The sequence below is a fragment of the Sesamum indicum genome, linkage group LG3, assembly GCF_026168435.1.
Source record: "Sesamum indicum cultivar Baizhima isolate 11 linkage group LG3, ASM2616843v1, whole genome shotgun sequence".
Taxonomy (NCBI): domain Eukaryota; kingdom Viridiplantae; phylum Streptophyta; class Magnoliopsida; order Lamiales; family Pedaliaceae; genus Sesamum; species Sesamum indicum.
In genome coordinates, this window is record NC_142659.1 from 6,925,841 (window position 1) to 6,938,676 (window position 12,836).

At 30.4% G+C, this 12,836-nt stretch overlaps 1 long non-coding RNA gene across 1 annotated transcript; it reads right to left on the reverse strand.

The window, feature by feature from the left end:
• Positions 1 to 2,860: 2,860 nt before the first annotated feature.
• LOC148788632 (uncharacterized) lies at positions 2,861 to 6,826 on the reverse strand. Its single transcript, XR_016064962.1, has 3 exons — positions 6,652 to 6,826; positions 6,401 to 6,521; positions 2,861 to 3,359 (listed from the first exon to the last, which is right to left on the reverse strand). It is a non-coding gene; the product is annotated as an uncharacterized LOC148788632 (long non-coding RNA).
• Between the last annotated feature and the right edge of the window lie 6,010 nt (positions 6,827 to 12,836).

Genomic DNA, 12,836 nt, shown 5'->3' on the forward strand with positions numbered 1-12,836 from the left:
ATCTTGGTTGGATTTTTATTGTCTCAATAATTTTCGGTAGAAGGTCCACATCTTGTTGGAGAGGGACTTTTTTCACTCTTACGTCCAACTTGCTTTCATTATCTGGTACATGTCCAATTATGTGATACATGTTCCTTTCCCATACTTCAACCTGCCATACATATATATGTTAGTAGAATAGACGAGTTTATTTTATAAATTATAATATCACATTTTTTAGACAAAGAAACATAAGAGTGCATAATAGCAAAAATGCATGTGATTACACACTAATATCTAATTTTGTTTTCATTTTTTAGTGGCTGAGTAAGTGAATGCATAAGCTTTCTATAAAAAAAGTGTTATATGTAGATTAAAGAACAAATAAATAATTACCAAGAAAATAATTAAATTTTAGAATAAAAAGTAATAAGATAAGGATTAGTCAGTACTCAAAATCAGTAAATCATAATAGCCAACGGATTTCTAATCTTAATATGATTTGGATATATAAACCTAGCTTGCATTACGTGGAGTATTTGGTTCTAATATAGATATAAATTTAAATTGACAAGTGGACATACCTTATGCATTTCCATAATATAGTTGCGGCCTCGTTGATGATGTCGGAAAAGTCTAAAAGAGACCTTCCAAGTGCCTTGAACTAGACACCTGTCTCAACTTCTCTCTTTAATTGAATATCTATTGTTTGATTCAGGTTGATCCTGCACCAAAACACACGCACATTAGAATAAAAAAAGTATAAATTAAGCCACAGATAAAGTAAAAAGTCTAAGCATATTAGATTAAAGAGATAAACAAACTCCATTAACCAATCAGTCGGAAGTCGCCGTGTATGAAGGAAAGCTTATAAACTGTAACTGAAACTTTTAACAAAAAATTAAAGTGAGACATATTTCCTTATATTGCAAAGTACATACCTTCACCACCAAATTTCAAAGGATAATAATTTTCTTGATGCATTGTTATGTTTTTCTATTATATTAGAATACCAAAATTAATGAATAACTCCCTTTTCTCAAGTAGAATTAATGAGATCAAGTAACTACATAAACATTGTTTTAAAATTTAATGTACTTGTATATTTTTCAAAACATTCAAGGGAAAACCAATTTGGAAACAAGATCGCTAAAAATATGCAAAGTAAGAAGCCTTATCATTTAGTTCCACGATAGTTACATGTCCACCATTATATGTGCATGTGAAAATTAAGATGAGTATAATATGCAAAATAAAAGGCATGTAAATATGTAGAAAATATGTTGTCTTAATACTTAGAATTTACAGAACAACAATGCGTAAAGTTGAAAAGAGTAGATGTGTTTTATGCTAGCCCGTCCCACATGGACTATGAGTTAAAACGATAAGCAATATATAAATATTGGCGAAAAACTTTAGTGCATCCATTCGATATCCCTTTTCGGTTTGCTGTCATAATCAAATTTCAAAATGCACTCGGTGGGTTTGAGACAATTCTAGGACCCAACGGGCTTGTGGGCCCAGGGCTCAGGGCATGACATAATAGTATGACAATCAATCACCAAGTTGAGTAGGAAGCTAAGTATATGAGAGACAAAGTGGAATGCGCGTGGGGAGCAACGTCTTGAACATGCGGGACAAAATGCTACATACATGGGAATCACCTCTAGAATCTTGATACATAACGACCAATCATGGGATAATCACTCCACGTTGAGGATGTCACATTTTTATGAACGGTGATTGTAATTTCACATTCCATATACATTAGAAACTAATAAGATAAGCAACATATAAGCATTAGGCAAAGAAAAATTATAATGTATCCATTTGTAATCCCTTTTCGGCATATTGCCATAACCAAATTTTAGGATGCACATGGTGAGTTTGGAGGCAATTCTTACATCCAACCGGCTCACGGGCCCAGAGCGTGACAAGTTCCATAGAAATCTTTGATCATTGTGTTTAACAAATTGAAAATGATGCTTTCAAAAATACGGAAGATGTTTTGTAGAGGTCATAATACAACAAATACATGAAGAGAAGATATTGAAACTTTTCATTATTCATTTGACCATAAGAGGTCGCATAAAAGAAAAATGTATTCAAGTGGAAAATAAATTAATTTTTTTGTGAATGATGCAAACACTATTTTGACCTCATGAAGTTTATAATTCTAAAGCCAGCCAAATATATTGTATGTAACTTATTTTCAGTGTGAGAGTTATTTTCGTAATCTCAATGGTACTTGAAATATAAATCACCAGGAGAAGAATCATTATAGAGGAAAAAATCTTAATTTTCTTGATATCTTTTAGATTGTGCATGCAAATTGGTGACACTATTGGAAGATCTATGAAGATTTTTATGAGTAAAGATTCTAAAGACTCTAATACTTTATTGTATTTATAAGGTAATAGTAACAAGCTTTATTTACTGAGAAGTGATTGAACACTCAACATTAATTATTAGTGTCTATGCCACTTCTATCTAGGCAGGGGATAAGGCAAGATAGGTTTCCATTTATTGATGATCGGGAAAAAGATATCAAAACTTTTGAGTTGATAGATCTTTTGAGTGGCATGGATATCTCACTCCCATGAAATATGTAATTTATCTTTCTGTCACACGCTTCATTTGTTAGGAGGTGCACCACATTATCCCTTTCTCTGAAGTGTACACAAAATTACATTTCAAACTGCTTTTCATAGCATGAATTTAAGCCAAAATATGCCACAACCACTAGTTGCCTCTATGTTGTGACATTGTCAGTAAAGAAATATTTTTAGCATCAATTTCTATCTAGATTCTTTCGAAAGCATATTCTTCAACCTATTTAAAACATTAATAAAATGATCATTTGGTAATGTAAATACTCAAAACTACAATTACTACATCTCCTTGGTTATTGTGCACAACTTTGCATGCTCCCACCTCTTAGGATTCTCTTAAGCCGCACTATGGCAAGAAGTTCGTTTGGGAAGTGAATCCATGTGTCATCAACATTTGAATCACTTATCCTTTGTTGTCTTTTAAATACACTTGATTTGGCCATAACTGGTGATGCATCCTCAAGATGATCGTTCAAGCTCAAAAACAATGACTGAGGTGTTTGGATTGTTTCATGTCGTCCCAGTAAATCATAGAACAAGCTACGATACAAGGATATGTATTGTCCCTTAGTCAAGGAGGCTATTGTTGGCTTCCGTTAATGATGAACTATCATTATCACCAAATCCGCTATTAGAAGCTACAACTAGAAAAAACTAGCAAGGAATTCCAACACCTTCACATTTTAAAACTTCGAAAGAACATATGTGCAATGGTCTTAATATGGGAACAACACTAGCAATTAAATGCCACTGCTATCGTTTGTTGACCTGCAATAAGTCATTCAGCAATTCCCATGAAAATGTTGATATTGAAGGTATAATAGTAGGTTGTTGGAAACTCTAATAAATGTTGAAGAACAGTTGCATCACAAACTAAATGCAAAGTGACATTAATCAAAAGATCCCTATCATATGAGGGCCGCTAAGCCACTTGTCTGTAGAATTCTCTTTTAGCATTACTGCGACATAAAATGTTTGTTTTGGAAAAGAGTTTACATGGGTTACCAGTATGTTATTTTTGTATTTATACCATCATCTCACCAATGGTTATAACTATTAGAATTGACATAGATGACATCACCCTGATTCCAAAACCATTGTACTGCATAGCCCTATACAAAATATACCTGTATTTGGTATATCATGGAACCCACCACCATCAATATGAATTTTTTTTATGGTCATTTAATCATCTTAGCTTCCCCACAACCACTTTTGTAGTATCTTTACCACCCTATGTGCATGCCCAAATAGAGTTGTTTCAATATTGTCACTCTCTAAGTTGGCTACTTTGGATTTTGGTCACTAACACCTTCATCACAAATTGCATCATCACCATGCTACATGGATATAGCATTGTTCTTGACGCATAATGACAGGTTGCACCACCATTTGTATCTGCAGGTAGTGATCGATTTGCTGCCTTTCTTACCCGATATCTTTCATTCATAATCCACATGAAATACTTCATGACAGCGGTCCTCTACGTAGTATTATAAATTGCTCTTTCAATTTGCAACAGCTCCAATCTTGGTCATGGGTTATTTCTTTATTGACAGACTTCAATGCTAACTAAACCTTTGTAAAAGTTTGAATTTCTCGTCAACTTGTTATGAAGTGATTAAAAATCAAGCGTATTGAGATGCTACTTTATCTCATGCTTAGTGTGAAGTATTACTAGCTTATCTACATGAGCAAATTTGAAAGGAAAATAAGTTACATTGATCAAATTTCTATTGTTGGATTATATTATTTGTATAGAGTAATTTGGATCTATATATCAACTAAAATTGGTTACATTGAAAGGTTAAAAAATGTAATTATAAGTAAGATATCCTGATTGGGAGTTTTTAAAGAAAATATACTTTGGATATGAAAAAAGTTGGCAAATTGAGAAAGATGTATAGAACACTAAATAGACAGATGGATCAGAGAGCCGAGACCAAAAATACTAAAAGTAACATTTATTGTACTAAATATGAAAAACGACATACCAAGAGATCCAATTTTGTGCCAAGTAGGATAATGTAAGGGAATTAACGCCTTCTAAATTATTGTATGGAAAACCAATATTATGAACTAAAAGACTTATTACAAAAAAATAATATATGTACGGTAATGAAGAGAGAATATATAATAATTGCAACAATTAATACCTTATGGGGCTTCCAAACATGACACAATGAGAAACTTTTTTATTAACAAATCATACTAAATAAGAAAAACTGTAAATAATTATGGAAGATACCCTAATTAATGTCTGCTCCTCTCCATTAATGTAATTAAAGATATTATACCGTGAGCCATGGTAGTTAGTACTCTAAGTTGAGGTCGCAATCTTTTCTTGTAGTTTTATTTTTTTTTTCAATTTTAATTTTATTTATTTATTTACTATTCTTTTTCCTCCTTTGGTACTCTTTTCATTACCACAAAATATTTCGACATTTTGTGATATTCTATTTTCTCCACAATACCCTCAAACGTTTATATTTTCTCAAAAACAAAGTTGGTCAAGTAGATATTTATATTTGGGATGTTCTCCCCAAGTTTTAAATTTGAATTATTTAAGTAATCAAATCTTCAGGTTTCAAGTCAAAGAGATGCAATAATCATTTGGTTTCTTAATCATATTATCATCATTCAATAATCAATTATAATGGATATTGATGTATAAAATGTGCTCAACCATTTTTTTTCTCTATTTTTGTTCATTGTGCATAGAGAATTCATATTCGTGCTTCCGAAAATAAAAATTACTATTATTTTTATTTTATTGGTCATAGGGATCTCACATTATATCTTGTAATTGAGAAACTTCCACGAAACTAATGTTAATTCAATGATCATGGACTAAACACATGGTTGCTAGTCGCTAATCAAGATGCCTTAAGAGTCGGGCTCAAGAGGGACTCAACCTAGGATGTGATTGACCCAATAAAGAAAAGTTGGTTGATCCAATCTAGGCCAATCCTGGGCTAATTCCAAGTATCAATACTTGGGATAGGCCCAACCCAATGACCTAGGACCTCTTAACCCTGAGTCAAGTTAGCTGGCCGACCTAATCGAGCCACTTCTTTTCTTTAAATAATACATGACATATAAATTTTATTTTATTTTTGTAGCTTAACTATTCTATATTTTTTATACTTATGAAACTCTAAAAATTTTACCTTTATTCTTCTACTTCTATATTAGTACAACAATTCAATTTTAAAAATGTATTTTAAATCTTTTTTGGTCTTTATGTGGTCTTAGCTACTTCTATTTGTAGTTTTGATTGTTTCGTTTAATTTAAAACTTATTTATTTAAAATAAAAGCATAAATTACTAAAGTTTGTTAAAAAGTATCTCATCTTCATTAAAAAAGAAAAAAGAAAACAAAACAGGCACAATCAGGTTTGGTTTGAGCCTAGGGCAGGTCATTACCACTGCTTTTGCACTTTCTCTTCATCTCCCGTTTTGTGCTTAATTTAAGGTAAAATTAGTGAAACAAAAATTACTGTTTTCAAATATGAGTTTAGTCACTGCAGCTACTGGTCATGGTAAGAAAATATATCAAAAAATAAGGAAAAAGAAAAGACAAGTTTTATTGAGCATAATTTCTATAGCCTCCAGAATGGGTTCCACAAAAATTTATTTGAAAACATTTATCAAATAAGTAAAGTTGAATTTCTTGTTTAACCTTAATTATGGAAAAAATTTTCTTAATATATTAAAAAATTAAATATTTATTTTTTAAATTTTGACAGGAAAGGAAATTAAATACAAACAAATTAGAAAAATAAAAAGAAAAATAATTAAATATGTACCTGAGGCTCCATTAATCTTGTCGGCAGAGCACAAGAGATGGATCCGGTAATAGCACATCACCGGAATCTTCACAAGATGAATTTGAATTTGGGTCAGATTAGTGTATGTTCTTGAAGAATTCTGTTGCCAAATTATACGGCAATGAAGAATTAACAAATCGATTCAGTAAAAAGAATTAAAGAAGGAAAAAGAAAGAATCAAATGATTGAGAAAAGGAATAATGGAGTTGCCTACATAAAATTCATCTTACATTTATGGAGTTTTCCGCCAGTTTTGGCTACCGAATGATTCAAATTTAACGTTCCTAGGGCTCTCTAAGCGAGTACTTTATGTACTTGAACAGTGTTCTATAGTGAGAGTGTTGAGGGAGAAAAGGCGTGAGCAAATGTGAAGTGTGAGTGGTTGAGTGAGAAAGTGTGCGTAAATGTTGTCTGCGTATGTGTGAGTGTTTCAAAAAATAAAGCTCGACAGGAGGTAGCAGAAGCCTTGGAAGTTATATTCTGTCTTTTTTTGATAATATTTTCCTATTAATTTTTTCTTTTTTGGTTTGTCTTTACTTAATATTATGTAATAATTAGACAGAAAGAATTTTTAGAAAGAAATGTATATATTGATGCTATCTATGAATATAATATAATAAATTATTTTCTATATTAGATTCCTCCATAATAGGCAAAAAAAATAAGAGATAATATTTATGAAAATTGATTAAAGAGTTCAATAATATGTACGTATTGTTAAGCTTATTTAGCCTATCACATGAACTTTTTATTGTAGTATTCATTATATTTATCCATTTTAATCTATTAATTGATGGGCTAAACAAGATTTAAGGCATGTTTGTATGCTGTTACTAAGCAAATATACATTTTTAAATAATATTGTTATTGGGATTAACTATTGGTCTAATTTTGTGATTGTTTACATTATGATGTAAAAATTATTTTATTGGAAATATTGGTCCAATATTTTGATTATTTACATTATTATTTAAATAACTTTACTATTGGGATTATATGTTGGTCTAATTGTTTTGGGTTATTTACATTATGATGTAAAAAACTAGTCTATTTGTAAAATAAATTGACAATATATTTACAAAAAAATTAAGCAATATAATATAATACACATAAGAATTGCATAAAGGGAAAAATAGGCCTCATTTGACTTGAATTTTCAAATTCGAAGGAGACTAGTAATTAATCTCTTTCTTTCATATGATTTGACCAATTATAACTTCTTGATTGGAATATTTGAAGTATTTAACAAGAAAGAAAAAAGTAAAAAGAACGAAAAATTCAAAAATTCTATTTATTGAAATTAGTTAGTGCATATCATCAAAATATCAAAACTTACATAAAATAATTTTTTTACAGAATTTTTAAAAATCACCCAAAATTAAGAGAAAATTATTAAAATAACCCAAAATATACAAAATTTGGAGAATTACATAAAATTTACAACATTTTTTAAAGATTTTCAAAATTTTATAGAAAATTATTAAAATTACCAAAAATTATGAAATTTTTTATAATTTCATAAATGTATAATTTTTTTTTAAAATTACAGAAAAATTAAGTAATTATTTCAAATTGCCGAATGTTTTTTAAAATGTTTTATTTTACACCAAAAATTAAGAAAATAAAAAATATAGGATAAATTGTCCCAAACATATTAATGATAAGAAAAAGTAGACTATAAATTAATTATGGTCATTGAAAACATATAATGCTACCAATTAAATTGATACATGTTAAAAAGATCAAATATATTTGTATATATAAGACTGTTAGTCTTACGTAGATGTAAGTACCATCTTATACTGTTGTAATGGATTGTCTAATCAGACCGTTAAAATTTTTATCAAACCATTGGATAGTATTAAATCAATTAAATTCAAAATTCTACGAAGTTTTTGACATTTTTGTTATACGAATACTAAGATGTCGTATCTGATACACAATTAATGAGGTTGAAAAAATGATGGAACTGTCCATCAGAGAATTTGATTTTAGATCAGACCACTAGATATGTTAACATATAAAAAGTATTGCGATGAGTTTAAATTTGGAATTAATCAGGGTCCTGAATATTGAGACATTGTAATCGGGAAGTGAACGAACAATCTATGGGCATATTTAGAGACGGTTTTTGGAACACATTTAGAAACGTTTTTTTTTAATAATTTCAGAGAATCATATTTTATACATTTCATGTAAATTTCATATTTCCCAGCGGTCAAATATTAAATAACCGTTCCTTGGCTTGATTTTCCTCCAGGTTTCTTTTGGCGCGAAATTCAATTAGTTGGAACTTATTTTTGAACTGTCAAAATAAATTAACCATTCCTATATTTTAATTTTTCCTCTTTTTTATTTAGGACATTGTAATGTATTGAACGGTTTATTTTATTAATATCGATTCAAAGTTGGAACAGGCTTTGGATCGACTTCCTAATTTTTTGACCGTTCCTAAATAGAAAAAAATGTGTTTTATTTTTTTAAAAAAAATTATTGGTATGGACAAATAGTTTGCAAATTGTACTTCTAAATTAGCTGGTAAACTATTTTTATAAATTATTATCGGTAATTTTTTAATTTATACTAATTTCTATCGGCAAAATACACAGACACATGGTACAGAAAATGGTAAATGTCAATCATAATTATTGTCTTCTTCAGTCTCGTAATTCTCATCAAAGCTATCCTCGTCAGACTCATTATCAAATTTAAAGTTCCCCAATTGAGATGTACCTGCTCCTTGTTGATTAGCAATAGAAAGCTTAACGACAAATTGTATACCATCTGGGTGATGCAGGGCATAATTATGATTGTCCGTCGCAACTTGTGGGGTAAGTATTGTCTCAACCTCTCTAAGCACATTGTCGGTCCATCGAGAGTCAGGTAATATACTGCTTTGGGCATCACGTTCGGCTTCCTTTCGTCCAACTCAAGCTCCTATCAATTACATATGATCTTCAGGTCGTTCCGTGTATTTAGAGTATCCTTCGTTGTTCCTTTTATATCCATCACGATATTGAATATATTATAAAGCATGTTCTTCTCGATGTGTATGACATCAAAATTGTTTCGTATCAGATGCATCGACCAGTACTTGAGCTCCTAGAAGATGTTTTTATTTGTCCACTAGATAGTGCCCTTCTCTTTTGCAGTCCCACGCTTTACGTGTTCATCACTTTTAGTCCCAAAACCCTATTTTTCTAACACAAATAGTCCTCTTTCGTTAACAACTAACGGAAACGGCATGTGAGTTGTCACGTACCGTTAGCCAACTGGCAGCTGGCGAAAAAAACAAAGACTAGGCTTGTGTTCACTTTTTGGAGGGAAAAAAAGGCGCCAAAAAATATTTTTTTTGCTATTTATATATGTAAATAACCCACATACACAACACAACATTTTCATCTTTTTTGCATCACTTAATCTTGAGAGCAATAGGCCAAAAGATGTTACAAACATCTCAAAATACTTCAAATAATTAATGCTATTGCTCTCAAGATTAAGTGATGAAAAAAAAGATAAAAATATTGTGTGGTATTTGTGGGTTATTTACATATATAAATAGTAAAAAAATATTTTTTTGGCGCTCTTTTATCTCCCTCCAACTAAATACAATCATGGTCTTCTGTTTTTTTCGCTAGTTGTTAACGGAACAGGACCATTTCTATTAAAAAAATAAAGTTTTGGGACTAAAGGTGTTGAACACTTAAAACGTGGGACTGCAAGTGAGAAGGGCCCTATCCAGTGGTACCAAAAGTGATATTTTGCCCAATTGACTAACGGCACGTGACAAATCACGTGCCGTTTCCATTAGTTGTTAACGGAATAGGACCATTTCTGTTAAAAAAATAGGACTTTGAAACTAAAGGTGTGAAACAAGTAAAGCGTGGGACTGCAAGTGAGAACGGCCCTATCTAGTGGGACCAAAAGTGATATTTTGCCTTTTATAAATTATAATATCATATTTTTTAGATAAAGAAATGTAAAAGTGCATAATAGCAAAAGTGCACATGATCGCACACTAATATCTAATCTTGTTTCCTTTTTTTAGTGCGTGGGGCTAGAGATAAGTAAAATGATTCCATAAGCTTTCTACAAACAAAGTGTTATATGTAGATTAAAAGAATAAATAAAAACTTATCAAGAAAATAATTAAATTTTTGAAAAAAAATTAATAAGATGAGATAAAGATTGCTTTAGTACTTGAAATCTTTAAATCATAATAGCAAACGGATTTTTAATCTTCAAATGATTTGGATATATAAACCTAGCTTGCGTCCCAAAAATAAAGAATTATTATTATTTCAGTTTTATTGGTCATAGGAATTTCACATTAGATCTTGTAATTGAGAAACTTCCACCAAATTATTGCTGATTCAATAGTCATGGACTAAACACATGGTTTCAAGTCACTGATCAATTTGTCTAAAGAGTTAGGCTCAAGAGGGACTCAACCTAGGATGTGATTGACCCAATCAAGAAAAGTTGGTTGGTCCAATCTAGGCCAATCTTGGACTGATTCCGAGTATCAATACTTGGGATAGGCTCAGCATAATGACCTAGGACCTCCTAACCCTGGGTCGAGTTAGCGGGCTGACCGAATCGAGCCACTTCTTTCTTTTTTAATAATATATGACAAAGAAGTTTTATTTTATTCTTGTAGCTTAACTATTCTATATTTTTTATACTTTTGAAACTCTAAAAAGTTTACAACAATTCACTAAAACTCATTGTTAATTTTTTAATAATGTATTTTAAATAGTTTTTGGGCTTGACATTATTTAAGTTTATTATTTGTAGCTGGTTGGTTAAATTGTTATTAAATTCTTTATGCGGTCTTAGCTAATTTTTTTTTTAAGTTTTAATTTTTTGTTTGATTTAATTTATGATTTATTTATTTAAAATAAAAGCATAAATTATTTAAGTTTGTTCAAAAGAGTATCTCATCTTCATTGAAAAAGAAAGAAAGAAAACAGGCACAATCAGGTTTGGTTTGAGCATAGGCCAGGTCATCACCGCTGCTATTGCCCTTTCTCTTCATCCCCCATTTTGTGCTTAATTTAAGGTATCAAAATTAGTGTTTTCAAATATGAGTTTAGTCACTACAGCTACTGGTCATGGTAAGAAAATATATCAAAAAATAAGGCAAAAGAAAATGACAAGCTTTCTTGAGCATGATTTCAATAGCCTCAAGAATGGGTTCCACATGAATTTATTTTAAAACATTTATCAAATAACAAAGTTGAATTTCTTGTTGAAACCTAATTATGGAAAAAAATTTCTTAATATATTCAAAAATTAAATATTTATTTTTTAAACTTTGATAGGAAAAGAAATTAATTAAAAATAAATTGGAGAAACAAAAAGAAAATTAATCAAATCTGTACATGAGGCTCCATTAAGCTTGCCGGCAAAGCACAAGAGATGGGATCTGACGATAACACATCACCAGAGTCTTCACAAGTCGGATGAAATAATCCGGCCAAAATCTTTAGTGCATGTTCTTGAAGAATTTTGTTCGCAAATTATACAACGATGACGAATTAACAAATGATTAAAAAAAAAAGAATTAAAGAAGGAAAAAGAAAGAATAAATTGCTTGAGAAAAGGAATAATGTAGTTGCCTGGATAGAATTCATTTTATATTTATGGAGTTTTCCGCTATTTCTTGGCTAACAAAGGAATCAGATGTAACGTTGCTAGGGCTCTCTGAGCATAGTACTTTAGGGACTTGAATAGTGTTATGCAGTCAGTGTGTAAAGTGTGAGCGATTGAGTGACTGAGTATGAGTAAATGTTCTGTGTGTATGTATGAGTTTTTCAAACAACAAAGCTCGACAGGGGGTAGCAGAAGCCTAGAATGTTATGTTCTGTCTTTTTCTCATAATATTTTCCTGTTAATTTCTTCTTTGTTGGTTTGTCTTTACTTCATATTATTGTAATAATAAGCATTTTTAGAAAGAAATGTATATATTGATGCTATCTATGAATACAATAATACAAAAAATTATTTTCTACATTAGATTCGTCCAGAAAAGGCAAAAAATAGAAGAAAAAAGAGACAGTATTTATGAAAATTAATTAAATAGTTCATCAATCTGTACATATTGTTGTATTGTAATCAACCATTTGTCTTTACAAAATTCTTTATATACAACTCCTGTTTTTGAGTAAAATTGAAAAACTTAAAGTAGTCATGAAGTTAAAATTGATACTCAAAACTGAAAAATTAATCATGTATACCTTTCTTGCAAGTTCATTCATTTTGCATTTATTGAAATTTGACAATACTTTTAACTAAGGATGTTAAAATACATAAAGAAGAACACAACATTGCTGCAGAGTATGAACTTCTTCTTCTCCTGTCAAACGAGCAACAGACCTGAAAATGTGATGAAGAAACGTAAAAAGGGGTTCGC